The sequence below is a fragment of the Somniosus microcephalus genome, chromosome 10 (assembly GCF_052327205.1).
Source record: "Somniosus microcephalus isolate GS21.2 chromosome 10, FLI_Smic_1.0, whole genome shotgun sequence".
In the NCBI taxonomy this organism is placed as follows: domain Eukaryota; kingdom Metazoa; phylum Chordata; class Chondrichthyes; order Squaliformes; family Somniosidae; genus Somniosus; species Somniosus microcephalus.
The window spans coordinates 148,214,087-148,238,510 of NC_140996.1; the positions used below are offsets into that span (position 1 = coordinate 148,214,087).

General features: G+C 47.1%; 1 pseudogene across 1 annotated transcript in view; it reads right to left on the reverse strand.

Annotated features, from left to right (window-relative positions):
* LOC147111748 (RPA-related protein RADX-like) overlaps positions 1-16,717 on the reverse strand; it is a 99,554-nt pseudogene extending 82,837 nt beyond the window's left edge. The window contains exon 1 of the transcript XR_015079673.1: positions 16,159-16,717. The product of XR_015079673.1 is annotated as an RPA-related protein RADX-like (transcript). The remainder of the gene's footprint in view (positions 1-16,158) is intronic.
* Between the last annotated feature and the right edge of the window lie 7,707 nt (positions 16,718-24,424).

Genomic DNA, 24,424 nt, shown 5'->3' on the forward strand with positions numbered 1-24,424 from the left:
TGGAATACAATACTGGAAAGTGTGAGGTTATGCACTTTGGCAGGAAAAATCATAGAGCAAGTTATTATCTTAATGGCAAGAAACCGGAAAGTACTGTAGTACAAAGTGATCTGGGGGTCCTGGTGCACGAAACTCAAAAAGTTAGTATGCAGGTGCAGCAAGTGATCAAGAAGGCCAATGGAATGTTGGCTTTTATTGCTAGGGGGATGGAATATAAAAACAGGGAGGTATTGCTGCAGTTGTACAAGGTATTGGTGAGACCGCACCTGGAATACTGCATACAGTTTTGGTGTCCATACTTAAGAAAGGACATACTTGCTCTCGAGTCAGTACAAAGAAGGTTCACTCGGTTAATCCCGGGGATGAGGGGGTAGTCATATGAGGAGAGGTTGAGTAGATTGGGACTCTACTCATTGGAGTTCAGAAGAATGAGAGGCGATCTTATTGAAACATATAAGATTGTGAAGGGGCTTGATCGGGTGGATGCGGTGAGGATGTTCCCAATGATGGGTGAAACTAGAACTAGGGGGCATAATCTTAGAATAAGGGGCTGCTCTTTCAAAACTGAGATGAGGAGAAACTTCTTCACTCAGAGGGTGGTAGGTTTGTGGAATTTGCTGCCCCAGAAAGCTGTGGAAGCTACATCATTAAATAAATTTAAAACAGAAATAGATGGTTTCCTAGAAGTAAAGGGAATTAAGGGTTATGGGGAGCGGGCAGGAATTTGGACATGAGTCTAGGTTCGGAATGGTCATGGCCCTGTGGGTAGTGGAGTGGGCCCAGGGGCCGTGTAGCCTGGTTCTGCTCCTACTGTTTTCTAATTCTGTGTTTGATTTCAGGAGATGGTTTTATTCCTGTTCCTGGCTGGGGTGGAGATCACCTTTACAGAAGGTAAGTACTGTAGAAAATATAGGGACAGAGTGATCTCCTGGACGAGTTTCGATCGCCTAGATGGGTCGAAGAGGAATTTCCCAGATTTTTTTCTCCCAAATTGGCCATTGGGTTTTTTATCTGGTTTTTCGCCTCTCCCGGGAGATCACATGGGTTCGGGTGGATGGAGAGTGATAGAAGATTTGAGGTTAGGATCAGATCAGCCATGATCTTATTGAATGGTGGAGCAGGCTCGAGGGGCCGATTGGCCTACTCCTGCTCCTATTTCTTATGTTCTTATAAAAGATGAAGTCATGTACAGTCTCTCAGAGAAGTTAGGGGTCCAGGGGGCCAAGAGGTTATCGGAGTCATCCAAAAACTTTGAACTACAATTTAAGTTAAGCTGGTGTGGCAAAGCGGAGGAAAAAGAAATTTTGTTTAATAAAAGATTAAGTTTCAGTCTAAGATTTAACCTTGGAGTTGTGGTTGCTATGGTGAAATTTTCCAAAGCAGTTTGATTTGATTTGCTTAAATGTGAAAAACTAATTTTTCTTCAGTTATATTCAATGTTTTTACAGTCATTTGGAAAGGCATCTGAAGAAAGGACAATAAGAAATATGACATAATTTGCTGTTTTCTGAGAGCATGTGCTATTTTGTTTTGTTTTATCTGTTTGTGTTTAGTTAATAAAATATTGATCTGAATTAAATTGGAATTAAGGTTAACTAACCTATTAAATTGTGAAAACCCATCTCTCTTTTTCGATCAGGGAAGTTTAAAAACATTTTTTTTACATGAAGTGGCGCAATTGCGAGCACCTGACAATATTTGCTCCGCCGCCTTAAAAATCAGCAAAGGAATTAACCCTTTCCACTGACAGCTGTTTAAGTTCACCAAGCAACAACTTTAGTATTGCTGAATGAAATTTAAAGATATTGGACATTATTGAGGCCCAAGCACTGATCCCTGCGGTACCCCATGAGCCACCACCTGCCATGCCGAAAAAGACCCATTTATTCCTCTCTGTCTCCTGACTATTAACCAATTTTCAATCCATGCCAGTATATTACCCCCAATCCCATGTTCTTTAATTTTGCACACTAACCTCTTATGTGGGACTTTATCAAAGGCCTTCTGAAAATCCAAATACACCACATCCACTGGTTCTCCCTTGTCTATTCTACCAGTTACATTCTCAAAAAACTCCAGGTTTGTCAAATACGATTTCCCTTTCATAAATCCATGTTGACTTTGTCTAATCCCGTTGATATTTTCTAAGTATCCTGTTATCACATCCTTTATAATACTCTAGCATTTTCTCTACTACTGATGTTAGGCTAACCAGTCTGTAGTTCCCCGTTTGCTCTCTCCCTCCTTTTTCAAATAGTGGGGTTACATTTGCCACCCTCCAATCTGCAGGAACTGTTCCATAATCTATAGAATTTTGGAAGATGACAACCAATGCATCCACTAAGTTCATGGCTACCTCTTTTAGTACTCTGGGATGCAGATTATCAGGCCCTGGGGATTTATCAGCTTTCAGTCCCATTAATTTCTACAGCACTATTTTTTTTTTTACTAATACTAATTTCCTTCAATTCCTCCTTCTCACTAGACCCTTGGTTCCCTAGCTTTTCTGGGAAGTTATTTGTGTCCTCTTCTGTGAAGACAGAACCAAAGTATTTGTTTAATTGCTCTGCCATTTCCTTGTTCCCCATTATAAATTCTCCCATTTCTGACTGTAAGGGACCTACATTTGTCTTCACTAATCTTTTTTTTTTACATATTTGTAGAAGCTTTTACAATCCGCTTTTATGTTCCTTGCAAGTTTACTTTCATACTCTATCTTTCCCCTCTCAGAACGAGAGCGCCAAAACCCGGGAGAGTTCAAAAGCAGCGGGAGCACGCTGAGATACAAAGGTTTGGTGAGTGTAATGAAGTAAAAAGTAATCGAAGTGTGACGTCACCAGAAAGCAGGTAAGTGATTGGTTGGTGAGTATTTCACTATTTTTTGCTTTTTCTCCAAACCTGAGCATCGAAATTTAAGTGCCTTGGTGTAGATTAAGAGATACAAGTGTTCCAAATTTTAAAACTAATTAATTAATTGAGATGGGAGACCAGGCAATGTGTTGTTGTACAATAGCAAAATACTGCAGATGCTGGAAATCTGAAACAACAGAAAATGCTGCAAATACTCAGCAGGCCAAGCAGCATCCGTGGAGAGAGAAACAGAGTTAACGTTTCAGGTCTGGGACCCTTCATCAGAACTGGAAAAAGCTGGATGTGGGAGCTCGTGGACACCATTGAGGTCCAGGGCGACCACATCTGCAGCAAATGTTGGCTTCTCGAGGAACTTCGGCTCAGAGTTGATGAGCTGGAGTCCGAGCTTCAGACACTGCGACACATTAGGGAGGGGGAGCGTTACCTGGACACTATGGGGGAGAAATTCGGTTGTTAGCGCCACCGATTAACGCCTAAAGAGGCCGAGAAGTGGGGCGCTAACCAATTTCCGGGGGGGGGGGCGCAAGGCGCCTAGTCCCATATTGAGCATGCATTTAGCGCGCCCGCTCATGGGCGCAGGCTGATTATGACGTCATTTGAGTGTGCAACGCCTTTTGGGCACCCTGGACCCGAAATTCAGTGGCGCCCCCCTCCGTAGCGCCTGGCGCTAATAGTGACAGCTTACCTGGACCTTACCAAGTCGCTCTCGGGCTGGAGGAGCGTTATTTAAAGGGGACTGGTGTGGTTTAAAAGCGGCAGCCATTTTTGGAGCACAACTTCCTCGAGAGCTACAAAGAGTTGCTGAACTGCACACTGAGAGCCATTTGACCACTGAGCCAGCGCAGGCAGACGATCTTCAGCCTTCTGACCATCATCTTGCTGTTGGTGAGCCTTGACAACGGGGAACCTTCCTGTGGGCACTTATTATGGGGGCTGCATTGGAGGGGAACGTCCTGCTGCTGAATCATCTGGAAAGGGCACTGAGACGCTGGGAGAGGGGGGCGGGCATGGCCAGATGGAGGAGGGCCAACAGACGTCGCCACAGCAGACCTTACGCTGGCAGGGTTATCCGACAGCAGTTTTCCTACATGAACATGCCGGAGGAGCAGTGTGTCAGAAGGCTGCGATTTAGAAAGGAGGTGGTGACTGAGCTGTGCCAGCTGCTTCAGCCAGATCTGCAGCCTCAGATAAGGTGCAGGACATCTCTGTCGGTGGCTGAGAAGATGCCTGCTGGCCTGAACTTATCCGCGAGCGGCTCTTCTCAGGCTGCGCGTCAGAGGCTGATCAGAAGTAGCTTCTAGGCCCCTCTCACGGAATGCTTGCTGCCATTCCAAGAACAGGAATGGAACCGGTCTGATACCCCCAAGCCTGTGAAGGGCAAGATGCATGTAAATAGCAGGCATGGCCATTGTAAATGAAGAAAGTGTTTCATTACACAAAATGTGGTTCCTTCAAACATGAGAAAGCTATGGCAACAGAAAGCAAAACTAATACACTGACACATAACTGCCTCTCACACCCGGGAGGCTGTCCAAAACATAAATCACATTCCGACCATCTTCCTTGGCCTTGATTCCACTGCGCCAACCAAAGCATCCAATGCCCCATCAGTGAGGCGTTCCGCCCTCTGCCTCACCCTTTCCATGTCTTGCTAGGCTGGTGCGCCACAGGTAGGCTCCCACCGCTTTGAAGGCCTACAAGGCAGTGAGTGTGTCTGGTGATGCCAATTGACCTGCCCCTTTAAGAGCTGGCCGGCGCCAGTGTGTCTCAGGGAAAGTGATTATTGACAGCACCCTCGCTGCGCCCCGCCGCCGCGAAATTGGGTTGCACCGCCGGGTTAGCACCTTAAGAGTAGCGTGCAGCACCTGATTTAGCGCCGCAATCACCTTTAGGGGTGCTGCAACCCAATATCGCGCTAGGTGGCGCTAAATTGCGCCTGGTGCTGAACTTTGCGCATTGCCAGGTCTAGCGCCCCAAACGCGGCTATACCGAATTTCTAGGCCATAATATGTTCCAGGAAGCAGTCACACCCACTAGAATAATTACTTCCAATTTGGCCCATGGTCAGGGACAAGAGGGTGTGACTACAAGCGAGGCAGGTATTGGGATCCAGGAGGTAGTGATGTAGGAGCCTCAGCCCTTGGCCTTGTCCAACAGGTATGAGAGTCTTGCTCCCTGTGTGGACGAGGCCAGGGACTGCAGGGAGGATGCGCAAACTGACCACAGCACCGTGGTACAGGGAGCCATTCAAGTGGGGGGAGCAAAAATAAATGTTGTAGTGATAGGGGACAGTATAATTAGGGGGATAGATACTGTTCTCTGCAGCCGAGAGCGTGAGTCCCGAAGGCCGTGTTGCCTGCCCGGTGCCAGGGTTAAGGACATCTCCTCTGGACTGGAGAGAAACTTGGAGTGGGAGGGGGAAAATCCAGTTGTCATGGTCCACATAGGTACCAATGACATAGGTAGGACAAAGAGAGAGGTTCTGCTGAAAGAGTATGAGCAGCTAGGGGCTAAATTAAAAAGCAGAACCACAAAGGTAAAATTCTCTGGATTACTACCTGAACCACGAGCGAATTTGCATAGGGTAACTAAGAACAGAGAAATGAATGAGTGGCTCAAAGACTGGTGTGCGAGAAATGGGTTTCGATTTGTGGGGCACTGACACCAGTTCTGGGATAAGAGGGAGCTGTTCCGTTTGGACGGGCTTCACTTGAACCATGCTGGGGCGAGAGACCTGGCAAATCGAATAACTAGGGCTGTCGAAAGGGCTTTAAACTAAATAGTAGGGGGGTGGGGGGGAGGATCCAGGTGAACAGGAAAATAAAAAGTCAATGAGAAATGAGAAAGCAATAGAGCAGGATAGAGATGGGGGAAATAATAAGAGTGCGACAGGGAGGGACAGAATGTTTAAAAATAAGAGTGTAACAGAAAAAAAGTCCAAAACAAGGAGAAATGGTAAAAAGGCAAAGTTAAAAGCTCTATATCTGAATGCACGCAGATAAGATAAATGAGTTGACGGCACAAATAGATACAAATGGGTATGACCTGATCACCATTACAGAGACGTGGTTGCAAGGCGACCAGGGCTGGGAACTGAATATTCCAGGGTATATGATAATTCGGAAGGATAGAAAGAAAGGAAAGGGAGGTGGGGTGGCTTTGTTGGTAAAAGATGGGATCAGTGCAGAGGTGAGAAGTAATATTGGCTCAGAAGATCAAGATGTAGAATCGGTTTGGGTGGAGATAAAAAATAATAATGGGAAAAAGTCTGGTGGCCGTAGTCTACAGGCCCCCGAACAGTAGCAATGCTGTTGGACAGAGTATAAATCAACAAATAATAGAGGCCTGTAAAAAAAAAAGGTACGGTAATAATCATGGGTGATTTTAATCTCCATATTGATTGGACAAATCAAATTGGCCATGGTAGCCTAGAGGAGGAGTTCATAGAATGCATCCGGGATGTTTTCCTAGAACAGTATGTAATGGAACCAACAAGGGAGCAGGCTATTTTGGATCTGGTACTATGTAATGAGACAGAATTAATAAATGATCTCATAGTAAAGGATCCTCTAGGAAAGAGTGATCATAGCATGGTTGAATTTCAAATTCAGTTGGAGGGTGAGACAGTTGTATCCCAAACCAGTGTCCTGATCTTAAACAAAGGCAATTATAATGGCATGAGGGCAGAACTGGCTAAAGTGGACTGGAAAAACAAATTAAAGGCTAAGAAAGTTGAAATGCAGTGGCAGACATTTAAGGAGATATTTCATAACTCTCAACAAAAATATATTCAAGTGAGAAAGAAAGATTTTAAGAGAAGGGAGCACCACCTGTGGCTAACTAAGGAAGTAAAGGATGGTATCAAATTGAAAACAAAGGCATATAATGTTGCCAAGATTGATGGGAGATCAGAGGATTGGGACATTTTTAAAAACCAGCAAAGGATGACTAAAAAAAGAGAGAAGATGAATTATGAGAGTAAGCTGGCAAGAAACATTAAAACAGATAGTAAGAGCTTCTACAGGTATATAAAAAGGAAGAGGGTAGCTAAAGTAAACATTGGTCCCTTAGAGGATGAAACTGGGGAATTAATCATGGGGAACAGAGAAATGGCAGAGACTCTGAACAAATATTTTACATCTGTCTTCATTGTAGAAGACACTAACAACTTCCCAATAATGGATAATCAAGGGGCCACAGGGAGTGGGGAACTAAAGACAATCACTATCACTAGGGAAATAGTACTTGGTGAAATAATGGGACTAAAAGACGACAAGTTCCCTGGACCAGATGGCCTGCATCCGAGGGTCTTAAAAGTGGCTGCAGAGATAGTGGATGCATTGGTTGCAATATACCAAAATTCCCTGGAGGACTCTAGAGGTCCCAGCGGATTGGAAAACCGCTAATGTAACACTCCTATTTAAGAAAGGAGGGAGACAGAAAGCAGGAAACTATAGGCCAGTTTCTGTTGTTGGGAAAATGCTGGAGTCCTTCATTAAGGAAGCAGTAGCAGGGCATTTAGAAAAACATACTGCAGTCAAACAGAGTCAGCATGGTTTTAGGAGAGGGAAATCATGTTTAACAAATTTGCTGGAGTTCTTTGAGGATGTAACAAGCAGGGTGGACAAGAGTGAGCCAGTGGACGTGGTGTATTTGGATTTCCAGAAGGCATTCGATAAGGTGCCACATAAAAGGTTACTGCATAAGATAAGAGCTCACAGAGTTGGGGGTAATATATTAGCATGGATAGAGAATTGGCTAACTAACAGAAAGCAGAGAGTCGGGATAAATGGGTCATTTTCTGGTTGGCAAACGGTAACTAGTGGGGTGCCACAAGGATCGGTGCTGGAGCCTCAACTATTTACAATCTACATTAATGACTTGGATGAAGGGATCGAGTGTAATGAAGCCAAGTTTGCGGATGATACAAAGATGGGTGGGAAAGCAAGTTGTGCAGAGGACTCAAAGAATCTGCAAAGGGATATAGACAGGCTAAGTGAGTGGACAAACATTTGGCAGATGGAGTATAATGTGGGAAAGTGTGAGGTTATCCACTTTGGCAGGAAAAATAAAAAAGCAAACTATTATTTAAATGGAGAGAGATTACAAAATGCTGCAGTTCAGAGGGACCTGGGGGTCCTTGTGCATGAAACACAAGAAGTTAGCATGCAGGTACAGCAAGTAATCAAAAAGGCAAATGGAATGTTGGCTTTTATTTCAAGGGGGTTGGAGTATAAAAGCAGGGAAGTCCTGCTACAACTGTACAGGGTATTGGTGAGGCCAGGCCTCGATACTGCTTACAGTTTTGGTCTCCTTATTTAAGGAAGGATATACTTGCATTGGAGGCAGTTCAGAGACAATTCACTAGGTTAATTCCAGAGATGAGGGGTTTGACTTATGAGGAAAGGTTGAGCAGGTTGGGCCTATACTCATTGGAATTTAGAAGAATGAGAGGTGATCTTATCGAAACATATAAGATACTGAGGGGGCTCGACAGGGTAGGTGCAGAGAGGATGTTTCCCCTCATGGGGAAATCTAGAACTCGGGGGCACAGTCTCAGAATAAAGGGTCGCCCTTTTAGAACCGAGATGAGGAGGAACTTCTTCTCTCAGAGGGTCGTAAATTTGTGGAATTCTCTGCCCCCAAGAGCTGTGGAGGCTGGGTCATTAAATACATTTAAAGTGGAGATAGACAAATTTTTGCAAGATAAAGGAGTGAAGGGTTATGGGGAGCGGGCTGGGAAGTGGCTTTGAGCCCCAGATCAGCCATGATCTTATTGAATGGCAGAGCAGGCTCGAGGGGCCAAGTGGCATATTCCTGCTCCTGCTTCTTATCTCTTGGTCCTTTTTTGCTGAACTCTAAACTGTTCCCAATCCTCAGGCTTAATACTTTTTCTGACAACTTTATATGACTGCTCTTTGGATCTAATACTATCTTTAATTGCTTTTGTTAGCCATGGTTAGGCTGCTTTTCCTTTTGTGTTTTTGCGCCAGAAAGGAATGTATAACCATTGCAATTTATGCATTCGTTCCTTAAATGTTAGCCATTGCCTATCCACCGTCATGCCTTTTAATAAAGCTCTCCAATCTATCATAGCCAACTCACTCCTCATACTTTCGTAGTTTCCTTTGTTTAGATTTAGGACCCTAGTTTCAGATTGTACTTTTTCGCTTTCCATCTTAATGAAGAATTCTGTCATGTTATGGTCACTCTTCCCTAAAGGACCCCGCACAACAAGATTATTAATTAATCCCTTCTCATTGCACAATACCCAATCTAGGATAGCCTGTTCCCTAGTTGGTTCCTCAACATATTGTAAACCACCTAGCCTGGGAATCACTTGTTTCTGAAATTGGAATTGATATTGATAAGATAAATTGATAGAAATGAAATTCAACAATGACAAAACCTGTCAATCCAATAGTACTGTTGTTTGGATTTTGGGATAATTTTGAAATGACAAAATGGACTCGGGCACAATATAGTGGGTTACAAAGATTTTTTTTTTTTTTAAAGTGTTAATAACTGAGACCAAGTGGGAACGTTTGATCTTTGTTTTCTACCTTTAATATTGTACTGGACAGTAAAGTTCCTCCAGGGCTCATGAATGAGATATGAATGGTAATTGATGGGATGTGCAAAACAGGAAAATTACACCATCAAATGGGAATTTTCCTAACTTTCTAGTGAAAGTCAGGGAAGCGTAGCTACGAATAATAAATTGATAGCTTTCTCTTGGAGACATTTGTGTCCCTGCCTATAATGGACTTTAAGAAAACTGAATTTGATAGCCTGGCCACTACCCGAGACATCAGAACCATGCGGTGTAAGATAAGCAAAGATCTCCAGATAATCTTTTGATAAGATACCTAAAAGCCCGAGAATGGCTTGCATCGGATGGCACGTGCGGCATGATATTTTAGATGAATGTGCAACTGTGATTTGTTACGTATGAAGCAATTACCATCCGGAAATGCGTGGTGAATTTGCACTGAAGAACGGGACTCAGACATGCTCAGTTAATTGACAACAGCAAGACATGAAATGGTTAATGTGGCTCAGGAGAGTGAGACAGCTTTTAAAGCATTGACACATACTCAATCGAGAAACTATCTAATTAATGAAACAATCAGAATAGAGTTAAACACACTGGTACCGGTTAGAGGGATTGAAATTGAAGTTGAAGTGGGGAGTTACATGGAATTTGGATTGGGACAATTGAGGCCAAGGAGAAATCATGTTTAGCAAGAATTATCCACAAGATGGATACGAGTAAGAGATCTGGAGAATCTTTTAAGTACATGATTTGTTGATTAGATGCTAAACTGATGTCGCTTAAAATGATTGCAAGACTGAATTTAACTGTGACAGTAATAATTGTGTTTTGTAGGTAAGAGCATGGGGAAAAACCCAGTACGAATCCAGAATGAGGTGGTTTTGGTGGTGCCTCCTGTGTCACTACTACCATGCTTTACAGGTCTAACAGGACCTGTTCAATTAATAGCCCCAGTTTCTGCTTCACACGACATCTCAGCCAACACGTTTTACTCAATATCAAAACCTATGCTCAAGTGAAACTGACAGTAAATGAGATACTTAAGTATGAGCTGCACAATTATGTGGCACAACTGGGTACGACATTCCCCTGTTGTCTGAGAGTTTCAGTGAGCTCATGATGGACTCCTCCCTAAAGCATTTTTATGTTTCGGAGCAAGACAGCTCGAGAATAGATATGGATATTGACAGCATAGGGGACGATTCACACTGGTGGGATATTGGGTTTAATATATCAGTACACCCTTAGGTTTGTATTATTTAACACGCTCTGGTAGTTCTCCAGCTTGTAACCCATGTACAGGAAACTCTCGATTTACCGGCACCTAAATAACCGGAAATCTCGGTTTACCGGCAAAATTCAGGAGTAAGTTCAGGTAAGTTTTGCTTCATATTAGTGGCCGTTCCTGGATCTGTGGCTGTGTAACCGGGGTTCATGCACCTGTTGCTAAGCAACAGGGACGCCTGGATCTTGTGGCCCGGGTTCCTGCACTTGTTGCTAAGCAACAGGGACGCCTGGATCTGTTGCTGTGTACGGGGCTCTCGTACCTTTTACTATACCTCTCTGTAAACCGGACTTTTTGATAAACCGGCACCATGCCGGTCCCGTCGGTGCCAGATAAAAAAAAGAGTTTCCTGTAGTAAGACTTTGATACATAAGCCAATAGTGTACTCATGCCTATGACTAACCAGCACTAACAAATTAATTGAGCATACCGAAAGAGAAGATCCGAAGCAATGTAGAAAAGACCCCAGGGGGGTAAGATCAGGAAAGATAGAAGAAACAGAGGATACCCCAGGCGGGGCAGAATTGGAACACCGGAACAGTTAATTAAATTTGAGTAAGGGGTCAGAGGTTGCTCTTCTCCCTCAAAGGAATGGACTGTAAGAGAGGGGGAAATATTAGTTTCTGAGTCTCCCTACTAACTAACGCCCATGCTGACAAAGCGATAAGTAAATTAGGGGACCACGAGTGATGGGAAGTAGACTATAATGCCAGCCAGCATCCCTGGGCACGAATTATATCAGCAGGCCTAGTGATTGCCCAGTGTCTGGTCTTAATAGTCCTTATTATGATGTCTTGCTATTTGAAATGTCCGATCCTCTAATTGAATCGTCAAACTAACAATTTGGAGCTGGCACGATGTATGCAAAATCGTAAGCGAGAGGTCAAAATAAGAGTTTTCTCCCTCTCAAGGTGGGGAGTATGTTAGAAATCAGGGGTGTTCAAAGCGTATATGATTTTGCGGATAAAACTGTGACGCGAGTAATGGTGTATTTACATGACTGTATTAGAACGAGACAGAAAATCTCTCAGACTAGTCTTAGAATAATTAGATAGATGCATGGAATCTGCTTGTGTTTTGGTTCCCTGCGGATGTTATAGCATTCTGCAGTGTGACGGTCATAAATAATCTTGTTTTCAAGTTAGAATTTCAACCTTGTTTATATTTCTCTAATTTGACCAACCAAGGCCCAACATTCTATTTCTTCCATTACTGCTAATAACCATATTAGAATGCTAAGTTAGGATTTTGACTTTGTTTAACAAAACTGCTTTAAAATGCGTAAATTAACCAGTGTATGAGAATAGAAGATACCTTTGGGAATTTAATGATTCATTCCATGGTACAATAGTCAGATAATTAAATAGTTCGTTTTGCATAGCTAAAGCTGCATGAACAGCATGAACCTAAATAACTGATAACAAGCAGTTACAAACATCTGATGGCCGAGAATGGCATGTCCGACTCCAAACTATGGAGGATAGGGACAAGAGCTATAAGACACGAATTCCAAAGGAAGAACCTTCAGAAAGATTAAACAATAAGACAAATTGAATGAGGTAACGAGACCCCCTTTTGGGGAGGGCTTTCATCCAAGAACCAAGACAAAGAACTTGAGGGGTCATTGGGTGATGAGGTTTTAGAGGAACCTCTATAGGTTAAATGGTCTCGTCAATAACTTGGCCTCCAGCCTAGTCCTAAAAAGAGAATAAAAGTAACACCGAGTGCTTGTTCACACAGACGGTGGAGGGGAGAGCCAAACAGAAGTTGGGCTGGTCGAACGCTCTTTTGAGAGTAATCCTATGCTCACCAACTCGGAGGCCCGAGAGAGACAAAGAGAGACCGGAAGCCGGAGAACTGTTCACACACGCCAGCCGTCTGTCCGATCGGGACCGGTACCAGCTGCTTGTCACGATCGTATGTTTTTGCTGTATAACTAGCATGTTATATTCCATCTTAAACACTGATTAAACACAATGGGGGAAAAATCCTGTTGCTTTGCACCTCCCGTTATGGGGCGCAAAGCAACTAGCGCTCGGGTGCGACGATGTTTGCACACTCGCGAAATTGACCAGGCATTTTACGGCGGCACTAAACACTACCGCCACGATCTCCTGCGCCCGCAGATCGTGACGTCAGTCGAGCGTGCAACGCCCCAGACCGGATATTGAGTGGCGCCCCCTGCCTTACCGCCTGCCACTAGCAAAGACAGGTGGAGGGGAGCGTTTTGCAGTCGGGGAGGTACTGGGGGAGCGCTATTTAAAGGCGACCGTTTCCTGCCTTTTTTGTCGGTGACATTCTTGCACCATGCATTCTGAGAGAGAAAGACTTCTGGAGAGATTCAACGCTGTGTAAAGGAGTTTTGGGTACTAAGCAGCACTTTGCAGGTTCATTTTGATTTGACCTTCCTTGCATCGATTTAGAAAAGCGACTATAGGGGCTGTACTCTGAGCTCTTTCCCTCGGCCTCTCCATTGTCCTTTCCAACAGATTTGATGTACAGGTCTCTCCAGGCCGAGATTCAAGGCTGCAATGAGCAGGGTGTGGATGGAGAGCAAGATTGACCCTCCCCTATAAGAACTGACTGGCACCAGTGTGTCTGTGTCCCATTGCTGACTGACATCACATGAGCTTCGCCAGCGCTCTGAGGTAGCGCCTCGCTCCTCGGCGTTAGCGCCTTGAGAGGTGTGTAGCGGCTGATTTAGCGCTCCAATCACCTCCAGGGGCGATAGAAGCCAAGTTTGCAGTCGGAGGCGATAATTAGCGCCAGGCACTAAACTTTGCGCCCGGCCAATAATTGGGCTCCAAACAGGGCGATACCAAATTTCTCCCCCAATATACCTACCATATTGGTTTGCAGTCGATGCTGATTATTTGAAAGACTAGAGCTACTAATTGGCCTAATCTCTACAATGCAGTTAGTTACCTAAGAAAATCAAATGGTTCCACATTAACCAGATGAAGCTTTTTCAGCCCACAAGCAGGTCAAGAAGACAGCAAGCCACGATTATGAGCAAGGTGAGACGGAATCATCCGCTCCAATGGGATGATGAAGAAGGGGTGCCTAATGGGACACCCCCACCCAAAGAGCCACCCTTGCCTGAATTGGTGCGACCACAGGTACAGTATGATTCAAGTGAAGGTGGACAGGACATGGGAGCTGTAGAAACCTCCTCGCCCCAGGTCCGGAACCACCTCTTGTCCACAGATGAGTCTAACAGACCTCTCCTACTCCACGACGTAGTAAAAGAAATAAAAAGACATCCTTGAAGAATATAGTGGTAGGAGTCAAAAATTGCCCAATACAGAAAAAGAAAAGTAGGAAGTCCCGTTTTGCTTTGTTTTTTAAAAAAAACATCAGTATTGAGAGCCTGAACCATATAAAATGAAATAATTATTCTAGCTAATGATCGAGATTCTGCTCTGTCTCGAAGATCCCACATCAGCCTATTCAGCATACTGGACCACCACTAACTATTTTCCCTATAATAGTTCGATTGCAGTTGCCCCGGAGACACCACCCCGGGACACCACTCGAAACATTACCCTCCAGTACATCAAAGGTGATTGCGAAACCGCGTGTGCAGGGACAGTATGGATTACCACTTATGAGGTCCAGGAAGGTAGGGAGGATATGCATAAAATGCAAAGATTGCCCCACCGCACCAAGGGTGTGGTTTTTACAAGCAGAACCAATTGACCATTCAAGGTACTATCAGATAGGGAACCCTTGGGGGAATGTGGGAAGCTCGAGCAGCGGGAGACATTCTTATGTTGGCCACGGTGGTGGCAAGGAGCATGAGGGAATCTATAGATGGATAAACCTTTCAGGGACGCGGTCAAACTTTACTTTTGTATCCACAGAGCCAACCTATGGAGCTCCTGTCCATTGGATAGGTGGGAAAAGTATTCAAGTGAATGGAATAGATGACAGGGGTCCCTACCAATGGTTCGTGGACAGGGAGGGAAGACCACGCAAGGGATCAGAGGGTTGCACACATCATCATGTGCTGGAATGTAAAAACAGAATACACACGGTGGAATTGAAAGTCCATCCTAACATTCCCTCCCCTACAAATAAAACACAATCGCGGGAAAAACAAGACACCCCGGACCAACAAATGGTAATCCCAACTTGGATGATATTGTACCATGATGTGCATCACAAGGTGGTGCCTGTGGTATTAAATCTGACCGAGGTGGGAATACCGAACTGATGCAAACCAGAAGCAGCGCGGTTATATGGGAGAATGGTGCGGGAATTAATAAAAGGATTTTGGGAAAGAGCCAGCATAACTTTGGCGGAATCAGAATTAGAGCCATTATATCGCAAGGGTTCAGGAGATGGTAACAGATTTAACAATAACTTTGGGGGAAATATTGAGATCACTGAAGGAAACAACATCGGTTACAGGGTTAAAGGAGACCATATCAGAACACGACGGGGACTGATAAATGATGCAGCCACTGCTTTTAAAACCGAAAATGTCATCTTGCCATCTCGCTCCCCACTCAAATGTATTGAACGGTATTAAGTTCCTGTACTCTCTCTTAATCCAAACTTTCTTTCCCTCTCTATTTCACTTTCAGTACCTGATTTGGCATTGAATTCACTATTCCATCTGACACTTCCTGCACTGCTCATTAATGATTCTTCAATCTGATTGGTTAAGGAGTTACATAGTTGCTTGCCCCATTCGCACAGGACCTGATGTCCAGTATCGGGCACTGTGCTTTTTGGATGTCCTGCCAACAGCAACTTGCCATGCAAAGCCCCACAGAAAGTCTACAGGCAAGTGCAAGTCAAACTTGTCGCCGCTCACAGCAAATCTGGCTCTAATTATTAACCACAGCAGGCTTGTTGAGTAATAATCAGAGGCAAATTACACAGCAAGAAATACAGGTAGTTGGTTAATACCAACATAAGGTTGCCAACTCTAGTCGGACATGTTCCTGAAGGTTATCACAGGACCTCCTGTTTCCAACCACGCTGCTCCAGTCAAACAGCCGTGTTTCCCCATCTCTGATATTTTTATAACTAATAAACTAAAAAAAGTGTTCAATAAAAAAAAACCACAATTTTTAATGCCCCTTTGATCTTTCGCCTGGATTGCTCGCAGCAGTGATCAGGAGATTAATAGAAACATAGAAGATCGGAGCAGGAGTAGGCCATTCAGCCCCTCCAGCCTGCTCCGCCATTCAATGAGATCATGGCTGATCATCTAAATTCAGTACCCTGTCCCTGCCTTCTCCCCATATCCCTTTAGCCTTAAGAAATACATCCAACTCTTTCTTGAATATATTTAATGAACTGGCCTCAACTGCCTTCTGTGGTAGAGAATTCCACAGGTTCACCACTCTCTGGGTTTAAAATCTTTAAATTCAGGAGAGTTGGAAACCCTACACTGACCAAGTTTTGGTTTTGAAACGGTGATGGAGCACCAGACCTTCCATGTTGACCTGTTGCTGACCGCAGGCTTGCACCGTCCACTCCTCTCCATAATAGTCACTGTCCTCCCAGAGCGGCAGGTAGTGCTTCGCGCAGCTGAGTAAAGGGCGCGGGACGGGGCGAATGGCGCCAAAGGCGAACGTAGCCGTTGGCAGAGGAGCGGCTCCCCTCAGCACTTCGGCTCTCTCCATCACCCTCAACCCGTCCGGCAGCGCCGAGAAGCAGTTCACCCTGAGCTGGCAGCCCGAGCGCAGCAGGTTTCTCTGCACTAAACAGTTCAGCTGCGGAGACAGTAAACATTTCAGCGGCGCCCGGTCCCGGTCCCCCCCGCTACACAGAGTCACGTCATATCGGTGGGCGCTGGAGCTGGGCTCGTTCAGCAGGTATCGCTCCACCGCCAGCACCCAGAACTCCGCTCCGGTACCGGGCCAGCTCGGCAGGGGCCCGGCCTTCGCTATGGCCATGAGGAGCAGTTTTTGTAGCCGGGCAGATCGAACCGTCCCGCCTGCCACCGGTTTGCTTTAAGCTGCTGCCGCGCGCGCACTCGACCTTTGCTCAACCGGTGAGCCCGGGGCAAAGTTCCCGTGTCCGCTCGCCCGCCCTGCCTAGCACTCAGCATTTTTTGGACGCCAAAAACAACAATTGGTCCGTCAACTGCTCTTAAGTAACTTAAAACAACCCACAAGTGCCAAGGAAACGTGCCAGTTTCAATAGAAGGGAAACGGAAGAGTGCCAACTTGTATTGAGAGTTTTAAAAGTGGGAGCATGAACTTGGGGAGGGTCATGATGGGAAGAAGTGTCTCTGATGTGTCAGCCCTGGCTCAGTTGGTAGCACTCTTGCCTCTGTGTTAGAAGGCTGTGACTCCAAGGACTTGAGCACAAAAATCTAGGCTGACACTCCAGTGCAATGCTGAGGGAGGCCTGCACTGTTGGAGGTGCCATCTTTCGGATGAGACGTTAAACTGAGGCCCATTCTGCTCTCTTAGTTGGACATAAAAGATCCCATGGCACTATTTCGAAGAGCAAGGGAGTTATCCCTGGTGTCCTGGCCAATATTTATCCCTCAATCAACATCACCAAAAACCCAGATTATTTGATCATTGTCACATTGCTGTTTGTGAGAGCTTGCTGTGTGCAAATTGGCTGCCACGTTTCCTACATTACAACAGTGACTGCACTTCAAAAGCCCAGCAGTCTTGCCCCGAGGTCCTGGTTCCAGTGCTGAAAGAAGTTCAATGACCTCAGAGGAGTGGTCAAGGTCAGTGAATGCATATTCAAAAGCCATCTCCCACCAACTGCACCACGAGCCTCACACACTGCTCAATGCACCACACCCCCATCACTCACCTGCCAACAATCCCTATCAATCACCACTCATACCTCACATTCATAGCTTCACCTCCCCTCATACACTTACCACTGCTGTAAGCCTCACACCCACATCTCACACCTTGCACACACTGCCAGCTATTCAACCATGACAGGCACATCACCCAAACACATTGCACCACACTCACTGACATACTTCCCTTTCTCTTGCAGAGCAAGGTGGCTCACAATCGCAGGTGGCAGCAGGTAACCGGCGGGGGACAGGCAAGCCTGCATATCCTGACCCAGCTGGAGGAGACCTTACTTGACATTATTGGAGGTGCCATCACTGAGGCCATGACGATCGGCGAGGCTGTAAACCACTGAAGATGATGGTATGCTCGTACCTAATCCTCTTTCTCACATCCCATTTCCCCCTCATCCCACAATCTCTTCTGACTTGCAAGCTGCTGAGGATACAAGCATGCACATCTTGCTACCCCCCTCCCCTCACCACAACTCAACCCTTTTGCCTTTCTCCTTTCAGATACCCAAGAATTCCAACTTGCCCAGCCAGTGCAGGAAGAGCAAGAGGAGAGCGATAGGGAAGAGACACTGTCACTCGAACTCAAACTCGCAGGCACCAGTTTGGGAACTGAGTCACTGGGCACAAGTGGCCTGCAGCCAGGGCAGGGGGAAAGGGTAGCGCAGGTGCCAGCTCCCTGGAGGACGAGGACGCACACGAGTTCTGCTGCAGAGGACTCAGATGAGGGCTTTGATCGGGTGGCCTGCAAAAGAAGGGTGATGGGCATTCACATAGAATTGCTTGGTGCATTGGCAGACCTGCCAGAGAGCCTGTTCTCACTGTCAAGGAGCATGGAAGAGACCGGCACCAACCTTGCACATGGTTTGGCGCAGAGCTTGGAGTCTACAATTTCCAGGATGGAAGTGATGGGCAACTCCATTAGCGCACTTGTGGACTCAACCATGATGTCGGGTCTGATGGGCAATGTCTCAGCTTCCATTGCAGCACAAGTGGAAGCGACCCAACGTAAGTGCTGCCGTGGAAGCTCAGACGAATGTCATGCAAGCTCAGCTCGCTGCCACGCAAGCTCAGACTGCTGCCATCGTGGTTGCATTTACCAGTGTGGAAAGGGGCTTGCAGGGTGTCACAGCAATCTGTCCTCCAACAGAGCACAAACCTGCTGTCCTCTCTCAGGATAATAGCATTCGTACTTCCACCACTGCCAATCCGCCAGTGCCCGTCTTGCTGTCTGTCAGTCAGCCAGCCCGGAATGCTGCCGTCCATGCTGTGGGGCTGGTGCAGTCTACAGCCAGGCTTTCTAGACCCAGGGCTGCTCGAGGTCATCCTGCAAGGCCAACTGCAGTCTTGTACACTGAAATCAGCAGCTTTCTACCAGTCATGCTGCAGCCACTGGGGTAGCACTTCGTAGGAGCACTAGGACAGGCAAAGACACACGGAAGACAGGCACTAAGGGAATGCACAAGGGTGATGAGTTGACTTTGTTATGCAGTATTGGATTGAATAAATGTGGTTTGGAATGTTTGTTTTGTGGTGCCTTTCATTTCAGCATTGTGGCCAAGAGGACTCTGTGATGTTCCGTGATAGAGGGATGGTAAGGTGGGGAAGTGTTGAGCAATGGCGATCTGGGGTTTCATTCAGGGAAACCGGAGTCTGATGATATGCTCATGGACCGCCTGTCCGGAACATGGATGTGCAGGCTGCCTCATCCCTTCCTCCTTCTCCTCTTCCTTGTCCCCCTCCTTATCTTAAGATGGTCTCGGAACTTGTGGTGAGAAGTGCTGCGCCTTCATGATGAACGTATCATGACTGCTGACAGGATAGCGGACATTCGCCAGCATGTTGTGCTGGGCGTGGTCTCACACCAACTGCAGATTAAGTGAGTGGAACCCTTTGCGGTTACAGATCATCTCACCATTGAGATACTGCGCCCGCAAAGCCACGTGTGTACAGTCGATGGCATCCTGCACCATGGGAAAGCCCGATATCCTGGCAAAGCCATGTGCGTGCTCCTCCTGCTTCTCTGTGTTTAGAGACAATGAAGTCCCCTCTCCTAGTGTACAAAATCTCTGTGACCTCCCGGATGCCGCGATGGATGGCAAACTGCAAGATGTTTGGTATGTTGCCTGTTCCTGCCTGGAAGGATCCAGTGGCAAAAAAATTCAGGGCCACGGTCGCCTTGAAGGCCACTGGCAGCGCCGTCATCGCTGCTCTGAGGCTGCAGGTCTGGTTCCAAGAGGTAGCAGAGTTCTGTGACCACCTCCTTGGTGAAGAGGAGCTGCCGAACACACTGCTCCTGGCTTAGGTGCAGGTAGAAGCAGTGCTCCCTGAAGACCCTAGGTGGGTAAGGCCTCCTGCTGAGAGCCCTCCTCCCGCTCCTCCTCCTCCCTCTGCGAGCAGCTTGCTACCTCTGCTCCATCTCCCTTTCATGCTGCAGTGCGAGGGATCTGCAACTAGAGTCTCCATGACTGGGAGCAAGTGGTGTACTCAGAGGCCTGTCAGTAGCAGCCAAAGCCTTCCCAACATTCTGCAGCACTCCCTGCACACTTTAACAACTTTTGGAATCTCTTACAGCAACCCAGTTCACTGCCACACCTCTTCTAGGAATGCCTACCTTAAAGAAGTTCTGCTCTTCTCTTCGACGGGATCTCCGTTTGGCTCTTCAACCTTGTTCATCTTCATTGCTTTCAGTTTCCCTTCTCGTGTTTGATCAGGTATCTGCCAAGACTCGGTTTCACAGCCACATCATTTTCCTCAGCAACTGTCTCCGGTTCCGACTTATTCCACGTGGTTTCCAACTAAACTTCCACCCTTCGTGTTTCGGATCCACCCAGGATTACAAATATCTCCAAGATATTCATCGTTCCTCGAACTACTGCTCTCGCCGCATCTTGAGATCCATGCTCAATGCCATGCGGTGCCACATGAACACTCTCGACCTCTTCAGCAGCACCGACGCACGCTATTTCAAAGCTGTCCGGGTCCACAGTTCCATTTCATCCTTCAACTCATCCGACGCTTCAACAAAAAACTTTTTTTCTTCCTTTCCGATGTCAAGGATCGCAAGCTTCATCAACTCTTGAACACCAACGCCCCTCCGGAACCTTCCTCTCTTTCACTTTCCTCTGACCCCCCTTCTCCCAATCTCACCCCCTGCCGCGTTTTCACTATCCACTCTGACCTTCCCCTCTCTGACCCCGAACGATCAGTCCTCAGCAAAGGCCTGAGCTTCATCCTCTTATGCCCCCACCTCAATGAATTTCGAGCTCGGCACGATGTTGAGCTCTTTTTCCGCACCCTTCGTCTCCGTGCCCACTTCTCTGGCCAGGAGTCTTCCCCCGGCATGGCTGACCCTTTCTCCCGCTTTCAGAATTCTCGTTCGACCTGGACCCCTCCCCCTGGCCTCTTACCCTCTCTGGATCTTTTCATTGCTAACTGCCGCCGTGACATCGGCCGTTTCCATTTCTTTGCTCCCCTCACTCACTCCAACCTACCTCCCTCTGAACGTGCAGCACTCCATTCTCTCAGATCCAACCCCGACATTGTCATCAAACCTGCTGACAACGGTGGTGCTGTTGTTGTTTGGCGAACCGACCTCTACCTAGCGGAAGCTGAACGCCAACTCTCCGACACCTCCTACCTCCACCTGAACCATGACCCCACTACCGAACATCAAACCACCGTTTCCAAGACTGTCACTGACCTCATCTCCTCTGGAGATCTTCCCCCCACGGCCACCAACCTCATAGTTCCCCAACCCCGCACAGCCCGCTTCTACCTCCTTCCCAAGATCCACAATCAGGACTGCCCTGGTAGACCCATCATTTCAGCCTGTTCTTGCCCCATGGAACTTATCTCTTCCTATCTCGACTCTATCTTTTCTCCCCTTGTCCAGTCTCTTCCCACCTACATCCGCGACTCTTCTGACGCCCTCCGCCACTTTAACAATTTCCTGGCCCCAACCGCCTCCTTTTCACCATGGACGTACAATCCCTCTACACCTCCATCCTCCAACAGGATGGCCTGAGGGCGCTCCGCTTCTTTCTTGAACAGAGGCCCAACCAGTCCCCATCCACCACCACCCTTCTCCGCCTGGCTGAACTTGTTCTCACATTGAACAACTTCTCCTTTGACTCCACTCATTTCCTCCAAATTAAAGGTGTTGCCATGGGTACCCACATGGGTCCTAGCTATGCCTGCCTTTTCGTGGGATATGTGGAACACTCTTTGTTCCAGTCCTACTCGGGCCCCCTCCCTCACCTCTTTTTCCAGTACACTGATGACTGTATCGGTGCCGTTTCCTGCTCTCGCCCTGAACTAGACAATTTCATTCACTTTGCCTCCAATTTCCACCCTTTCCTCACCTACACGTGGTCCATCTCCAACTCTTCCCTTCCCTTCCTCGACTTTTCCGTCTCCATCTCTGGGGATAGGTTATTGACCAACATTCACTACAAGCCCACTGACTCCCACAGCTACCTGGACTACACTTCCTCCCACCCCGTCTCCTGTAAGGACTCTATTCCATTTTCCCAGTTTCTCCGTCTCCGCCGCATCTGCTCCGACGATGCCACCTTCCACACCAGTGCTTCCGACATGTCTTCCTTTTTCCTCAACCGACGATTCCCCTCTACCGTGGTTGACACGGCCCTCGACCGTGTCCATTCTATTTCCCGCACTTCTGCCCTCACCCCTGCCCCTCCCTCCTGGAACCACGATAGGGTTCCCCTTGTCCTCACCTTTCACCCCACCAGCCTCCACATTCAACGGATCATCCTCAGCCATTTCCGCCACCTCCAACGTGATCCCACCACCAAACGCATCTTCCCTTCCCCTCCCCTTTCAGCATTCCGTAGGGACCGCTCCCTCCAAGACACCCTAGTCCACTCCTCTATCACCCCCAGCACCCCTTCCCCTTCGCCCGGCACCTTCCCGTGCAAGCACAGGAGATGCAACACCTGCCCTTATACCTCCCCCTTCCCACTGTCCAGGGCCCCAAACACCTCTTCCAGGTGAAACAGCGATTTACTTGTACTTCTTGCAATCTAGTATATAGCAGCAGCAGCGGCGGCGGCAGTGCGGACCTGGAAGGAGCAGCGAGGCGGCGGTGATAAAAGGAGAGCCCGAGGCACAGGTAGGCTTACCAATCTCAGAGCTCCGAAAGCAGGAGAGAGAAGTAAAAAGTAATCGAAGTGTGACGTCACCAGAAAGCAGGTAAGTGATTGGTTGGTGAGTATTTCTCTCTCGTTTTTTCCAAACTTAAATTTTGTGGTTTACATAGAAACATAGAAGATAGGAGCAGGAGTAGGCCATTCGGCCCCTCGAGCCTGCTCCGCCATTCAATGCGATCATGGCTGATCATCCAAATTCAGTACCCTGTCCCTGCTTTCTCCCAATATCCCTTGATCCCTTTAGCCTTAAGAAATATATCCAACTCTTTCTTGAATATATTTAACGAATTGGCCTCTACTGCCTTCTGTGGTAGAGAATTCCACAGGTTCACCACTCTCTGGGTGAAGAAATTCCTCCTCATCTCTGTCCTAAATGGCTTACCCCTTATCCTTAGACTGTGACCCCTGGTTTTGGACTCCCCGACCATCGGGAACATCCTTCCTGCATCTAGTCTGTCCAGTCCTGTCAGAATTTTATAAGTTTCAATGAGATCCCCTCTCATTCTTCTAAACTCCAGCGAGTATAAGCCCAATTGACACAATCTCTCCTCACACGCCATTCCTGCCATCCCAGGTATCAGCCTGGTGAATCTTCGCTGAACTCCCTCCATGGCAAGAACATCCTTCCTCAGATAAGGTGACCAAAACTGCACACAATACTCAAGATGTGGTCTCACCAAGGCCCTGTACAACTGCAGCAAGATAGTTTATACTTTCTAGGGTCTCTGTTGTGTAGCAGGGACTGCTGTTAAACAAGGGCCCTTGAGTATATCATTTAATTGTAGTGTAATTGGTGGGATTGATTTGATTTAATTTAATTTGAATTAATTAAAGGGTAAGTCATGGCAGCACAGCTCGGTGCCGTGATATGCTCCTCCTGCTCTATGTGGGAAATCAGGGACACTTCCTGTGTCCCTGGCAACCATGTGTGCGGGAAGTGTATCCAGCTGCAGCTACTGGCAGACCGCATTGCGGCGCTGGAGCTGCGAATGGATGCATACTGGAGCATTCGCGATGCTGAGGATGTCGTGGATAGCACATTTAGGGAGTTGGTCACACCGCAGGTAAAGGCTGCACAGGCAGGAAGAGAATGGGTGACCACCAGGCAGAGTAGTAGGCGCAGGCAGGAAGTGCAGGGGTCCCCTGTAGCCATCCCCCTCTCAAACAGATATACCGCTTTGGATATTGGTGAGGGAGATGGCTTATCAGAGGAAGGCAGCAGCAGCCAACTTCCTGGCACTGTGGGTGGTTCTGCTGCACAGGACGGGAGGAAAAAGAGAGTGGGAGAGCTATAGTGATAGGGGATTCTATTGTAAGGGGAATAGATAGGCGTTTCTGCGGCCGCAAACAAGACTCCAGGATGGTATGTTGCCTCCCTGGTGCAAGGGTCAAGGTTATCTCGGAGCGGCTGCAGAGCATTTTGGAAGGGGAGGGTGAACAGCCAGTTGTCGTGGTGCATATAGGTACCAACGATATAGGTAAAAAATGGGATGAGGTCCTAAAAGCTGAATATAGGGAGTTAGGAGATAAACTAAATAGGACCTCAAAGGTAGTAATCTCAGGATTGCTACCAGTGCCACGTGCTAGTCAGAGTAGAAATAGAAGGATATTTCAGATGAATACGTGGCTAGAGGAATGGTGCAAGGGGGAGGGATTCAAATTCCTGGGACATTGGAACCGGTTCTGGGGGAGGTGGGACCAGTACAAAACGGACGGTTTGCACCTGGGCAGGACTGGGACCG